At 42.8% G+C, this 14,305-nt stretch overlaps 1 long non-coding RNA gene across 4 annotated transcripts; it reads left to right on the top strand.

Annotated features, from left to right (window-relative positions):
- The first annotated feature begins 1,203 nt into the window (after positions 1-1,203).
- LOC146059433 (uncharacterized) lies at positions 1,204-9,509 on the top strand. Of its 4 annotated transcripts, XR_014470236.1 has the most exons (5): positions 1,213-1,654; positions 2,674-2,965; positions 3,307-3,465; positions 3,941-4,465; positions 7,794-9,509. It is a non-coding gene; the product is annotated as an uncharacterized LOC146059433 (long non-coding RNA). The 4 variants fall into 4 exon arrangements; XR_014470235.1 differs by lacking the exon at positions 7,794-9,509 and having other exon boundaries at positions 1,204-1,524; positions 3,941-5,733; XR_014470234.1 differs by lacking the exon at positions 7,794-9,509 and having other exon boundaries at positions 1,205-1,654; positions 3,307-3,417; positions 3,941-5,733.
- Positions 9,510-14,305: the final 4,796 nt, after the last annotated feature.

The raw sequence follows: 14,305 nt of genomic DNA on the forward strand, positions 1-14,305 counted from the left end.
CATGGACATCGCTGTGTGTGACTATTATATCTGAGAACATGGACATCGCTGTGTGTGACTATTATATCTGAGAACATGGACATCGCTGTGTGTGACTATTATATCTGAGAACATGGACATCGCTGTGTGACTATTATATCTGAGAACATGGACATCGCTGTGTGTGATTATTATATCTGAGAACATGGACATCGCTGTGTGTGACTATTATATCTGAGAACATGGACATCGCTGTGTGCGACTATTATATCTGAGAACATGGACATCGCTGTGTGACTATTATATCTGAGAACATGGACATCGCTGTGTGACTATTATATCTGAGAACATGGACATCGCTGTGTGCAACTATTATATCTGAGAACATGGACATCGCTGTGTGACTATTATATCTGAGAACATGGACATCGCTGTGTGTGACTATTATATCTGAGAACATGGACATCGCTGTGTGTGACTATTATATCTGAGAACATGGACATCGCTATGTGACTATTATATCTGAGAACATGGACATCGCCGTGTGCGACTATTATATCTGAGAACATGGACATCGCCGTGTGCGACTATTATATCTGAGAACATGTACATCGCTGTGTGCGACTATTATATCTGAGAACATGGACATCGCCGTGTGCGACTATTATATCTGAGAACATGTACATCGCCGTGTGTGACTATTATATCTGAGAACATGGACATCGCTGTGTGTGACTATTATATCTGAGAACATGGACATCGCTGTGTGTGACTATTATATCTGAGAACATGGACATCGCCGTGTGTGACTATTATATCTGAGAACATGGACATCGCTGTGTGTGACTATTATATCTGAGAACATGGACATCCCCGAGTGCATCTCATCACACTGCACCCGTCATATGGTGCTGAGTCTATTACAGTCCATGAATGTGATTTCTGGCATCTGGGGACGTTTCCTCACTGAGTTTGCAGCCTCTTGTAGTGTTGCAGTCAGCACACTATCATGTTTGGTGTCTTCCTTGTCTGTGTCCTTGTAGCATCTGTCTCTGCGTCTTCTGATTAATATAATAAGTATCAGACTGATTCGCAGCATTGTCTGTGTGTCACAGCTGCTCCTTGTACAGAGATCCCAGCAGTTTTCCCATAGACATCGTAGCTGCTCACTGGTTCAGCTCTCACAGCTCCATTCTCCAATACTATCAGTCAGTTGTGCAGCTCCCACAGCAGGAGACACGGAGCTGCATCTGTCTGATGGCTGCACATTCTATTAAAGGGAACAGGGCAGCCCCCACCCAGAGGGGCGTGTTAGAGAAGGATGCATCATCATTGGCTGATTGCAGCTCTCACAACATGTTATTTCAGTAAATCTCTTTACAGGGGCCTGGCCGGAGTCATGCGTCCAATCACATGTGGAGAGCGGCAGACAATTTCTGCAGGAGGGCGGAGCAGAAGGGAGAATACACTTTCCTGTTCATTTGTCTTTGGCTGGTGAGAGGAGCAGGTCGCTGGGTCTGAGCCTGCTGCTGCTGCTGGAGTGATGTGTGTGGCTTTTCTTGCTGCTACCTGTAGTATTGTAGTGGTTCTATGACAGTGAGTGGAAGTGATCTGCCGGCATCTGGGAACTTTTCATCATTACAAATATGCTTTCATAAAAGTAATAATAATAAAGGTACTTGTGGAGTATCACGGCTCCCACGATGGCCATCGTATGCCAAAAAATCGCATTGCATGCGATCGCATCACATGCGATTTGATTGCATGCGATCGCATACGATTTTGCACTGAAAAGCATCCAAATGCATTGGAATTAGTATTAAACATGTTCAATGGCCCCCAACTGCCATTTTTGAGGCTGTACCACCCCCACTATCAACGCGAACCCGAAGCGTGGCGAGCGTAGCGAGCCCGCGAGGGGCGGCGGTACGCGTCCTACGACCTTTTCTTACCCCCACTATCCACGTCGGCGTGGAGTTGAGAATAGAAAGTGTGGCAAGCAGACGCGGATACCTTCACAGGTGTCCGCGTCCCCTCGCGGGGTTCACCACGCTTCGGGCTCAACTCCACGCCGACCTGGATAGTGGGGGTATGAAAAGGTCGTAGGACGCGTACCGCCGCCCCTCGCGGGCTCGCCACGCTTCGGGTTCGCGTTGATAGTGGGGGTGGTACAGCCTCAAAAATGCCAGTTGGGGGCCATTGAACATGTTTACTAATTCCAATGCATTTGGATGCTTTTCAGTGCAAAATCGTATGCGATCGCATGCGATTTTGTCAAAAAACGGCAAAAGTCGGTCAAAATCGCATCGCATCACATGCCACTATATATGGCATGCGATGGGAGCCGTGATACTCCACAAGTACCATAATAAAAGTAATTACATTAATAATAATAAAATAAGTAGTGATCACATTCCACTACATGAAAACCTGACATAAGTGCATCACCTCCACACAGTGGGTTATAAAGAACTTCAGCATATTTTATTTTAGGATTTATTTCACAAGTAATTTTTTAAGCTTTTTTAGGTCGTTGGTTCAGTCTTGCTGCAAAATTATATATATTTTTTTTTTGGGGGGGGGTGTTAGAAATGTCTTACTTATATTTCTCTTTATATATTTGTACTAGAAGGTTATTTTAATAGCATGAAGAAATGTGTAAAATTCAGAAACATAATAAAATGTATTTTGCAGGGGCCTGGCCAGAGTCATGCGTCCAATCACATGTGGAGAGTGGCAGCCAATTTCTGCAGGAGGGCGGAGCAGAAGGGAGAATACACTTTCTTGTTCATTTGTCTTTGGCTGGTGAGAGGAGCAGGTCGCTGGGTCTGAGCCTGCTGCTGCTGCTGGAGTGATGTGTGTGGCTTTTCTTGCTGCTCCCTATAGTATTGTAGTGGTTCTATGACAGTGAGTGGAAGTGATCTGCCGGCATCTGGGAACTTTTCATCATTACAAATATGCTCTCATAAAAGTAATAGTAATAAAGGTAATTACATTATTAATAATAATAATAATAAAATGAAATAAGTAGTGATCACATTCCACTACATGAAAACCTGACATAAGTGCATCACCTCCACACAGTGGGTTATAAAGAACTTCAGCATATTTTATTTTAGGATTTATTTCACAAGTAATTTTTTAAGCTTTTTTAGGTCGTTGGTTCAGTCTTGCTGCAAAATTATATATATATTTTTTTTTGGGGGGGGGGGGGGGTGTTAGAAATGTCTTACTTATATTTATCTTTATATATTTGTACTAGAAGGTTATTTTAATAGCATGAAGAAATGTGTAAAATTCAGAAACATAATAAAATGTATTTTGCAGGGGCCTGGCCAGAGTCATGCGTCCAATCACATGTGGAGAGAGGCAGCCAATTTCTGCAGGAGGGCGGAGCAGAAGAGAGAATACACTTTCCTGTTCATTTGTCTTTGGCTGGTGAGAGGAGCAGGTCGCTGGGTCTGAGCCTGCTGCTGCTAGAGTGATGTGTGTGGCTTTTCTTGCTGCTCCCTATAGTATTGTAGTGGTTCTATGACAGTGAGTGGAAGTGATCTGCCGGCATCTGGGAACTTTTCATCATTACAAATATGCTTTCATAAAAGTAATAGTAATAAAAGTAATTACATTAATAATAATAATAATAATAAAATAAGTAGTGATCACATTCCACTACATGAAAACCTGACATAAGTGCATCACCTCCACACAGTGGGTTAGAAAGAACTTCAGCATATTTTATTTTAGGATTTATTTCACAAGTAATTTTTTTAAGCTAATATTTTTTAGGTTGTTTCAGTCTTGCTGCAAATTTATATATATATATATATATATTTTTTTTTTTTAAGGGGGGGGTGTAAGAAATGTCTTACTTTTATATTTTTCTTTATACATTTGTACTAGAATTTTATTTTAATAGCATGAATGTGTAAAATTCAGAAACATAATAAAATGTATTTTGCAGGGGCCTGTACGGAGTCATGTGTCCAATCACATGTGGAGAGCCGCTGCCAATTTCTGCAGGAGGGCGGAGCAGAAGGGAGAATACACTTTCCTGTTCATTTGTCTTTGGCTGGTGAGAGGAGCAGGTCGCTGGGTCTGAGCCTGCTGCTGTTGCTGGAGTGATGTGTGTGGCTTTTCTTGCTGTTACCTATAGTATTGTAGTGGTTCTATGACAGTGAGTGGCAGTGATCTGCCGGCATCTGGGAACTTTTCATCATTACAAATATGCGATAGTTTCGTCAGCCTCTGCCTGAATGAGCCGGTCTCCATCTGTACATTTATTTACAGTATATTGTATAGCAGAGGTGTGGCGGGAGACAGTGGCGAACAATATAGGACACCAACGCATACATCAGTGTCAGCGACTATTATATCCAAGAACTTGTACAAATTGTAAAGCGCAACGGAATATGCTGCGCCATATAAGAAACTGTAAAGAAATAAATCCGCGTGAGTGACTATTATATTCAAGAACTTGTACATCCGTGTAAGTGACTACAATATACAAGAAAATGTAAATCTGCATGATCGACTATTATATTCAAGTACTTGTACATAGGTGTGTGACTATTATATCCGGGAACTTGTACATCAGCGGTGTGTGCGACTGTTATACCCGGGAACTTGTACATCAGCGGTGTGTGTGACTATTATATCCGGGAACTTGTACATTAGCGGTGTGTGTGACTATTATATCCGGGAACTTGTACATCAGCGATGTGTGCGACTGTTACATCCGGGAACTTGTACATCAGCGGTGTGTGCGACTGTTATACCCGGGAACTTGTACATCAGCGGTGTGTGCGACTGTTATACCCGGGAACTTGTACATCAGCGGTGTGTGCGACTGCTATACCCGGGAACTTGTACATCAGCGGTGTGTGTGACTATTATACCCGGGAACTTGTACATCAGCGGTGTGTGCGACTGTTATACCCGGGAACTTGTACATCAGCGGTGTGTGTGACTATTATATCTGGGAACTTGTACATCAGCGGTGTGTGTGACTATTATATCCGGGAACTTGTACATTAGCGATGTGTGCGACTGTTGCATCCGGGAACTTGTACATCAACGGTGTGTGTGACTATTATATCCGGGAACTTGTACATCAGCGGTGTGTGTGACTATTATATCCGGGAACTTGTACATCAGCGGTGTGTGCGACTGTTATACCCGGGAACTTGTACATCAGCGGTGTGTGTGACTATTATACCCGGGAACTTGTACATCAGCGGTGTGTGTGACTATTATACCCGGGAACTTGTACATCAGCGGTGTGTGCGACTGTTATACCCGGGAACTTGTACATCAGCGGTGTGTGCGACTATTATATCCGGGAACTTGTACATCAGCGGTGTGTGCGACTATTATATCCGGGAACTTGTACATCAGCGATGTGTGTGACTATTATATCCGGGAACTTGTACATCAGCGGTGTGTGTGACTATTATACCCGGGAACTTGTACATCAGCGGTGTGTGCGACTGTTATACCCGGGAACTTGTACTTTAGCGGTGTGTGCGACTATTATATCCGGGAACTTGTACATCAGCGATGTGTGCGACTATTATACCCGGGAACTTGTACATCAGCGGTGTGTGTGACTATTATATCCGGGAACTTGTACATCAGCGGTGTGTGTGACTGTTATACCCGGGAACTTGTACATCAGCGGTGTGTGTGACTATTATATCCGGGAACTTGTACATCAGCGATGTGTGTGACTATTATATCCGGGAACTTGTACATCAGCGGTGTGTGTGACTATTATATCCGGGAACTTGTACATCAGCGATGTGTGTGACTGTTATACCCGGGAACTTGTACATCAGCGGTGTGTGTGAATATTATATCCGGGAACTTGTACATCAGCGGTGTGTGTGACTGTTATACCCGGGAACTTGTACATCAGCGGTGTGTGTGACTATTATATCCGGGAACTTGTACATCAGCGATGTGTGCGACTATTATATCCGGGAACTTGTACATCAGCGGTGTGTGCGACTATTATATCCGGGAACTTGTACATCAGCGGTGTGTGTGACTGTTATACCCGGGAACTTGTACATCAGCGGTGTGTGTGACTATTATATCCGGGAACTTGTACATCAGCGATGTGTGCGACTGTTACATCCGGGAACTTGTACATCAACAATGTGTGCGACTATTATACCCGGGAACTTGTACATCAGCGGTGTGTGTGACTATTATATCCGGGAACTTGTACATCAGCGATGTGTGTGACTATTATATCCGGGAACTTGTACATCAGCGGTGTGTGCGACTATTATATCCGGGAACTTGTACATCAGCGATGTGTGTGACTATTATATCCGGGAACTTGTACATCAGCGATGTGTGTGACTATTATATCCGGGAACTTGTACATCAGCGGTGTGTGTGACTATTATATCCGGGAACTTGTACATCAGCGGTGTGTGTGACTACTATATCCGGGAACTTGTACATCAGCGATGTGTGCGACTATTACATCCGGGAACTTGTACATCAATGATGTGTGCGACTATTATATCCGAGGACTTGTACATCCGTGTGTGTGTGACTATTATATCCGGGAACTTGTATTGTACATCAGCGATGTGTGTGACTATTATATCCGGGAACTTGTACATCAGCGGTGTGTGCGACTGTTATACCCGGGAACTTGTACATCCGTGTGTGTGTGACTATTATATCCGGGAACTTGTACATCAGCGATGTGTGCGACTGTTATATCCGGGAACTTGTACATCAGCGGTGTGTGTGACTATTATATCCGGGAACTTGTACATCAGCAGTGTGTGCGACTATTATATCCGGGAACTTGTACTGTACATCAGCGGTGTGTGTGACTATTATATCCGGGAACTTGGACATCAGCGATGTGTGCGACTATTATATCCGAGGACTTGTACATCAGCGATGTGTGTGACTATTATATCCAAGGACTTGTACATCCGTGTGTGTGACTATTATATCCGGGAACTTGTACATCAGCGGTGTGTGCGACTATTATATCCGGGAACTTGTACATCAGCGGTGTGTGCGACTATTATATCCGGGAACTTGTACATCAGCGGTGTGTGTGACTATTATATCCGGGAACTTGTACATCAGCGATGTGTGCGACTGTTACATCTGGGAACTTGTACATCAACGATGTGTGCGACTATTATATCAGAGGACTTGTACATCCGTGTGTGTGACTATTATATCCAAGGACTTGTGAAATAACTACAGTGGGTAAATATATCCTAGATTCCTTCCTTTCCATACTGTAGGTAAGTATCTCTTCTTATCAAACAGGTGTCAAACAGGAACAACATAATACTGAATACAATATAATAATTTACAGAATAAGTTAAATAAATTTATAGCAAACATTTCAATACTTCAAACTTGGTTGTCTTGTTTATAGCATTATTCTATTACAACACGTCTCTTCTATCATTCTTGTTTCTTTGTCGAAAGATAAATATACTTACTTACTTTAACCATTACCAAGAACATTCTAACAAATACATTCTAAATACATAAACCACAAGGACTAAAAAAATAAAATTACAATCAAGTCACTGTGTTGTATTTTGCGCAATTCATCTAATGTGTGTATTTGTGACAGATCTGTCTATTATTATACAATTGCTGTTCTGAAGATGCTTGGATTGTCTGTTACTTTGTATCTATTACATGTAAACGTTAAACTCCTTTCCTCAGTGTACTTTTGTTACAGTAATTAGCTAAGCAGCTGGAATATTTTTTCTAAGATTAAAAGCAAGGCATATTTTATCATTTCCTTTTCTCTATTGCAGAGGTGGTTAAACAGCTTCGTCTAAACCCTATCTTAGAATATTCCTTCCTCAGAATGTACGTACTCTGAAGAGAATGAGGAAGCAGAACTTAGACGCCTTGTACATCCGGTTGTGTGACTATTATATCTGAGAACATGAACATTTGCATCAGCTAATATTAATTCCAAGGACTTGTACATCTGTGTGTGCAACTTTTATATCCGAGGACTTGTACATCTGTGTGTACAACTATTATATCCGAGGACTTGTACATCTGTGTTTACGACTATTATATCCGAGGACTTGTACATCTGCGTGTGCGACTATTATATCCGAGGACTTGTACATCTGTGTGTGCGACTATTATATCCGAGGACTTGTACATCTGTGTGTGCGACTATTATATCCAAGGACTTGTATATCCAAGGACTTGTACATCTGTGTGTGAGACTATTATATATGAGAACTTGTACATCCGTGTGTACGACTATTATATCTGAGAACTTATACATCCGTGTGTACGACTATTATATCTGAGAACTTGTACATCCGTGTGTGAGACTATTATATTTGAGAACTTGTACATCCGTGTGTGAGACTATTATATATGAGAATTTGTACATCCACGTGTGCGACTATAATATCCGAGGACTTGTACATCTGTGTGCGACTATTATATCTGAGAACATGAACATTTACATAAGCTACTATTATATCTGAGGACTTGTACATCTGTGTGTGAGACTATTATATCTGAGGACTTGTACGTGTGAGACTATTATATCTGAGAAAATTTATATCCACGTGAGCAATTATTATATTCAAAGACTTGTATATAACCACGTGCGACTATTATATCTGAGTACTTGTACATCCACGTTTACAACTATTAACATAGAAACATAGAATGTGATGGCAGATAAGAACCACTTGGCCCATCTAGTCTTCCCCTTTTTTAAACATGTTACCTCAAACCATATTTGATCCTTATTTCTTTGTAAGGATATCAATATGCCTATCCCAAGCATGTTTACATTGTACTACTGTATTTGCCTGTACCAATATTTGAGATCTTGTACAATAATGTGTGCGACTATTATATCCGAGAGATTGTACATCGGCGATGTGTGTGACTATTATATCCAAGAACGAGTGTAATAACTAGTTAAATATATCCTATATTCCTTCCTTTCCATACTGTAGGTAATCAAACAGGTGTCAGATGAAAGTTTCACAGAGATTATTATGAACCACATAATACTGAATACAATATAATAATTTACAGAATAATTTTATAGCAAACATTTCAATACTTTGAACCTGGTGTTTTTGTTTATAGCATTATTCTATTACTACACGTCTCTTCTATTGTTCTTGAATCTTTGTCAAAAGATAAATATACTTACTTACCTTAAACATTACCAAGAACATTCTAACAAATACATTCTAAATGCATAAACCACAAAGACTAAAAAAATAACATTACAATCCAGTCGCTGTGTTGTACATTGCGCAATTCATCTAATGTGTGTATTTTTGACAGATCTGTGTATCGTTATGCAATTGCTGTTCTGAAGTTGCTTGGATTGTTTGTTACTTTGTATCTTTTACATGTAAGCGTTAAACTCCTTTCCTCAGTGTATTTTTGTTACAGTAATTAGCTAAGCAGCTGCAGATAAGATAAAATAATAGTTTATTGTCATTGGAAAACAACATAAAAATTGTAAAACAACGAAATGACATTATTTAATTTTTTTCAAAAGAATCTTTTTCTAAAATTAAAACCAAGGCATAATTTATCTTTTCCTTTTCTATTTTGCAGAGGTGGTTAAACAGCTTCATCTAACCCACTGACTATCCACAGGTTAGCTAAATGACAAACATTTATCACTCTAAGCTGTCGTTCATTTTCTCCTTTCTGCATTTTAACTCATTAACCTTCTCTGTGTTACTTGGGAGGATTCTTTTCTTTTTTGTTTGGTTTCCGCACTGGATTTTTCTTTTTTTTTTTTTTTTTAGGGAGCCCGAGGTGTGCTCCCACCACCACCAGTGCTGTGCCTAAACACGTGCAAAGGGGGCAGCCGTACGAACGTTTGGACCCTCTCCCAAAGGAGAAAGGCCCCATGGTTCCCCTAACCCCCCTCAACCATAAGGCCGAGGAAGGGAAAAAAGGGATCGGTGGGTCCTCTTCGCCGAAGCTCAGAGAGACCCGCGTTTCCTCCACCCCCGGAAGGGTTTTGGACGGTGGGTCCTCCGCACCCGAAGGTTTGGAGAGACCCGCTTAGGCTTCCCTCCGCCTTGCGGCTCGGGGTTGCCCTCGAGGGGACCGGGACTCTCCCCAAAAGGTGAAGAGTCCCAGCCACGTTTGGGAAACAGAAGGCCCGTTAGGGACAGCCGCACTACCTAAATAAAAAAAACGTGACAAACTAACGAAAAACGTGAAGTGCTCAAAAGTGCAAATCAAAGAAAGAAATAAAAAGAGGCCCTAGCCAGAAGGCCGGGGTGGGGGTGTAAAAAATTGTCCTACCCCATCCAAAAGGACGAGGTAAGGACGTGTAGCCTAACCTAGAGGGAAGTGCGCAGTGTGTGTGCCATTCAGTGCATGGTGCTGGACATCACCAGTGCAAATCAGGCACCCCCGAGTTTCCCCGGGGGCACAGTGCAGCCTCGGGCTCCAGGCAGCCGACCAATCAGCGTCCGACCAAGTTTTTCTCCGTCTCACCAGCAGGCATTTTCCAGCCCCCGGCATGGGAATGGGTACTCCACTGGGCTTTTCGAAAGACTCCCTTAGGGGCTGCACCCCCCTCGGAAGAGCAATCTACTCAGTCCCAGTGTTTCTCCGCTCCCAGGGTTAAGATACTAAGCTGAGCTTTTCGCTGTGCCCAGGCTGAGGGCCTGCCCCAACCTGGACCAATCTACTCGGTCTCAGCTTTTCTCCGCTCCCTGGGAATGGATACTAGACTGAGCCTTTCGCTGCTCATCCTTCGGGGGCTACGAACCCCGTCAGGAGAGTCAAACTACTAGGCCCAGTGTTTCTCCCCCCCTCTTACCAGTGGATTTACGGAAACAACACCTCCTACCAAAGGCAGAGGTGAAGATACTCAGTGAGACTTTTCACCACTCCCAGGCAAAAAAGAGGGGTCCCACACCCTCCGCCCATCAGAGCAGCTACTCAGTCCAACCTTTCTCTATTCTCTGCCAGAGGCCAGTCCATACCCACTGATAAGAACAGATGAGTTTGAAAAAACTCAGGAGCCCGAAGTGTGCTCCCCACCACCAGTGCTGTGCCTAAACACGTGCAAAGGAGGCCGTGCGATCGAATGGGTCCGTCTCCGAAGAGACAGGGCCCCGTTTTTCCCCTAACCCCTCTCAACCATAAGGCTGAAGAGGGGAAAATAGGGAACGGTGGGTCCTCTTCGCCGAAGCTTAGAGAGACCCTCATTCCTCAACCCCCGAAAGGGTTAGGACGGTGGGTCCTCCGCACCCCATGGTTTGGAGAGACCCGCAGTGGACTTCCCTCCGCCTTGCGGCTCGGGGTCGTCCTCGGGGGGACCGCAGCTCTCCCCAAAAGGCGAGAGCTTTGGCACGTTGGGGAAATGGAAGGCCCGTAAGGGACGACCACACAACCCAAAAAAAGTGACACACTACAGAAAACAGAAAACGTGAAAAGTGCACGAACGTGAAGAAGAAGAGAAATAAATAATAAAGAGGACCCCAGCCAGAAGGCCGGGGTGGGGGTGTGAAAAATTGTCCTACCCCATCCAAAAGGACGAGGTAAGGACGTGAAGCGCTAACCTAGAGGGGAAGTGCGCAGTGCTAGTGCCATACTAGTGCATGGTGATTTTGGGATCACCCGTGCATGTTCGGCACCCCCGAGTTTCCCCGGGGGCACAGTGCAGCCTCGGACTCCAAGCAGCCAGCCAGTCAGCGTCCGACCAAGTGTTTCTCCGCTCAGCCAGTGGGCCCTTTCCGACCCCCGGCATGGGAATGGATACTCCACCGGGCTTTTTCGGTGAGTCTCCCCCGCAGAGGCCCAAATAGACCACCTGAGGAAGAAGAAACCACCTACTCAGTCCTGACGTTTCACCTCTCCCAGGGATTGAGTACTGGGCTGGGCTTTTCGCTGTCTCACTGGCCGGGGGCGACATGTTACCCCCGGACCAGAGAGCAATCTACTCGGTCCCAGCTTTTCCCTTCTTCCTGGGAGTGGATACTAGACCGGGCTTTTCGAGTGACTCTCCCACAGAGGCAAAGACCCCTGAACAAGAGCCCCATCTCAAAGCCCGATGCTTCTCCCCTCCCTACCAGGTAAAGAATGGTATTCCCTCCCTAGCAGGGCATCGAGACTAAGCCATTCCTAGCACTCGCCCAGGACATGAGGTTGTTTGCTACCCTCAGGCCCAGTAACAAGATGCTACGGTACTGCTTTCTCTATTCTCTGCCAGGGGGCGGTCCAGACTCAACTGATAAGAACAGATACTACACTTGATCTTAGCCAAAAGGCGGTTTCCGCACTGGATACTCCACTAATTTGAATATTTATCAATCTATTGTTAAGTGGAGTAAATATTTATAAGAGAAATCCAGATCCTGTTTGATCTAAGTTTATTAAGGAGATTTCCAAGGAGAAAAGGAAACTCCTTACTTTAACTTGTTTGTAGGCTGGAGGTGCTCCCCGGAGTCAGAGGTAAGTATATGTTTGGTCACATGGAGAAAAAGAAGACTCGTTGTGGGGGCACTCTTAGGGTATTTACATGTGTATATGTAAATATGGTTATCTATAGTTATCAAAGAATCGTGGGAAAAAGAGGGCTGTAGAGATTGTGGTAATGCTTAAAACTTAGCTTTTAATAGTCTTAGATTAATATAAATTAGTACAAAAAATATTCAAATTACAATTAAAGTTTAAAATATGCACTGCAGCTCAACGTAATGTCCCTGTCTATAAGAGAAAAAATCTTCAGTGAGCAAATTCAAGAGCTCATAATACAGTACCTATGTCAAATTTCAGGCCAAGAGCTCACAGAAATTCACCGCTGTGTTGGTTAGTTTCAAAAAGAGCAATAACCTGTACTCAAAGTGAAACTTAGTTTCAACGAGTCATATATCAATAAGTATTTCAAATGTAACAAAAAGCAGCCAGCTAGTCCACACCAATATAAGTCCAATAGCTGATGTGACTGAAAAAAGTAACAATTGTACAATCTTAAATAGCACAAATTATCAAATGACTATACTCATCACAGTTGTAGGTGTAGTCAGGGTCCCATTGTTAGATTGTTTAGTCTTAATTTGACTGTAATGTGGCACTGTAAAATAGTTATCAGGTCACAGATAAATATTTCTTAAGAAAGAAAAAGGTAGTAGAGTATCTAATAGCTTGCAAGTGTCTATATCTCACCCAATTTTCATTCTCCCACCATCATAAATTTAGAGGATGGTGGATATGGGAATCGGGGAGAGCCTCCGCAAGTGAAAAGAGTAAGATGGCCAAAGTTCCTTCTGCTGCTCATCCAGTCAGGTTATGCGTTTGCTGTTGCTCACATGAACATTGCAGCAAAAAGGCACAAAAAGACTCAAAGAGTGAGAGAGGATTAGTCGCCCTTAAGTAGGGACTTAGAATGCCCTATCTATTAGGTAAATAAATTGGCTTATTGATCCCGAGATTGGGTGTAGATTAAGGAAAGAGATAAAGTTAGAAAGAGATTCAGTAGGAAAGAAAATTCAAGTTGTAAGTGTCTATATCTCAACTAATTTCTGCTATCGTTCCATCATACATTTAGAGGATGGAGGGTGAGAGAATTAGGGAGAGACTGCATACATGAAAGAAGGAGTAGAGTGGCCAAAGTTCCTTCTGCTGCTCCGTTCCGTCTGATTGTATAGTCACTGTTACTCACTGAGTATTGCAGTGAAGTAATACAGCCGATTTCTGGAGTGAGAGAGGATTAATTGCCCTGAGGTAAGGGACTTAGAAATAGGTTTTTATAATAATAGAGAGAGATTTGCAGAGGGAAGAGAGGAGAATTTTATAGGTGTTTGTATTTATTACTCAACAGTGCAACAATCAAACAAAAGGGTGTATATCTGTATACTTTATTGATAATTTAACGCAGAGATATTTATAGGTCCGTTTTGTATCCAAATATTAGGTTACAATCATTCCCCAGATATTTGGTCAAATCATGTTATTGTTGGTGACTGGATATATTTCCAAAGCTATGGAGTCCCTCCAGAGGTCGCTGGACCGCGGCTTCAGTGTAGGGACTACTGTCGTTTATATTGGAAGAAATTCTATTCAAAAATGCAGATATTGCTGAATCAAAGATACAGACCTTTAGTATATTTTAAATAGTGGAGAAATTACTATTCACATTATCCGCAAAAATATCCCACAAATTGTTACAAGGTGACTATATAGCAAAATATATCAAATTGGATTCATATGCCAGATAGAACACAGATTATGTAGTCCTCCTAAGAGGTAGCTGCACCGTAACTTATAATATGGGGATTGCTGCTGTTCTATCAGAAAT

This window comes from Crinia signifera, chromosome 2 (genome assembly GCF_055691185.1).
Source record: "Crinia signifera chromosome 2, ASM5569118v1, whole genome shotgun sequence".
Lineage (NCBI taxonomy): Eukaryota > Metazoa > Chordata > Amphibia > Anura > Myobatrachidae > Crinia > Crinia signifera.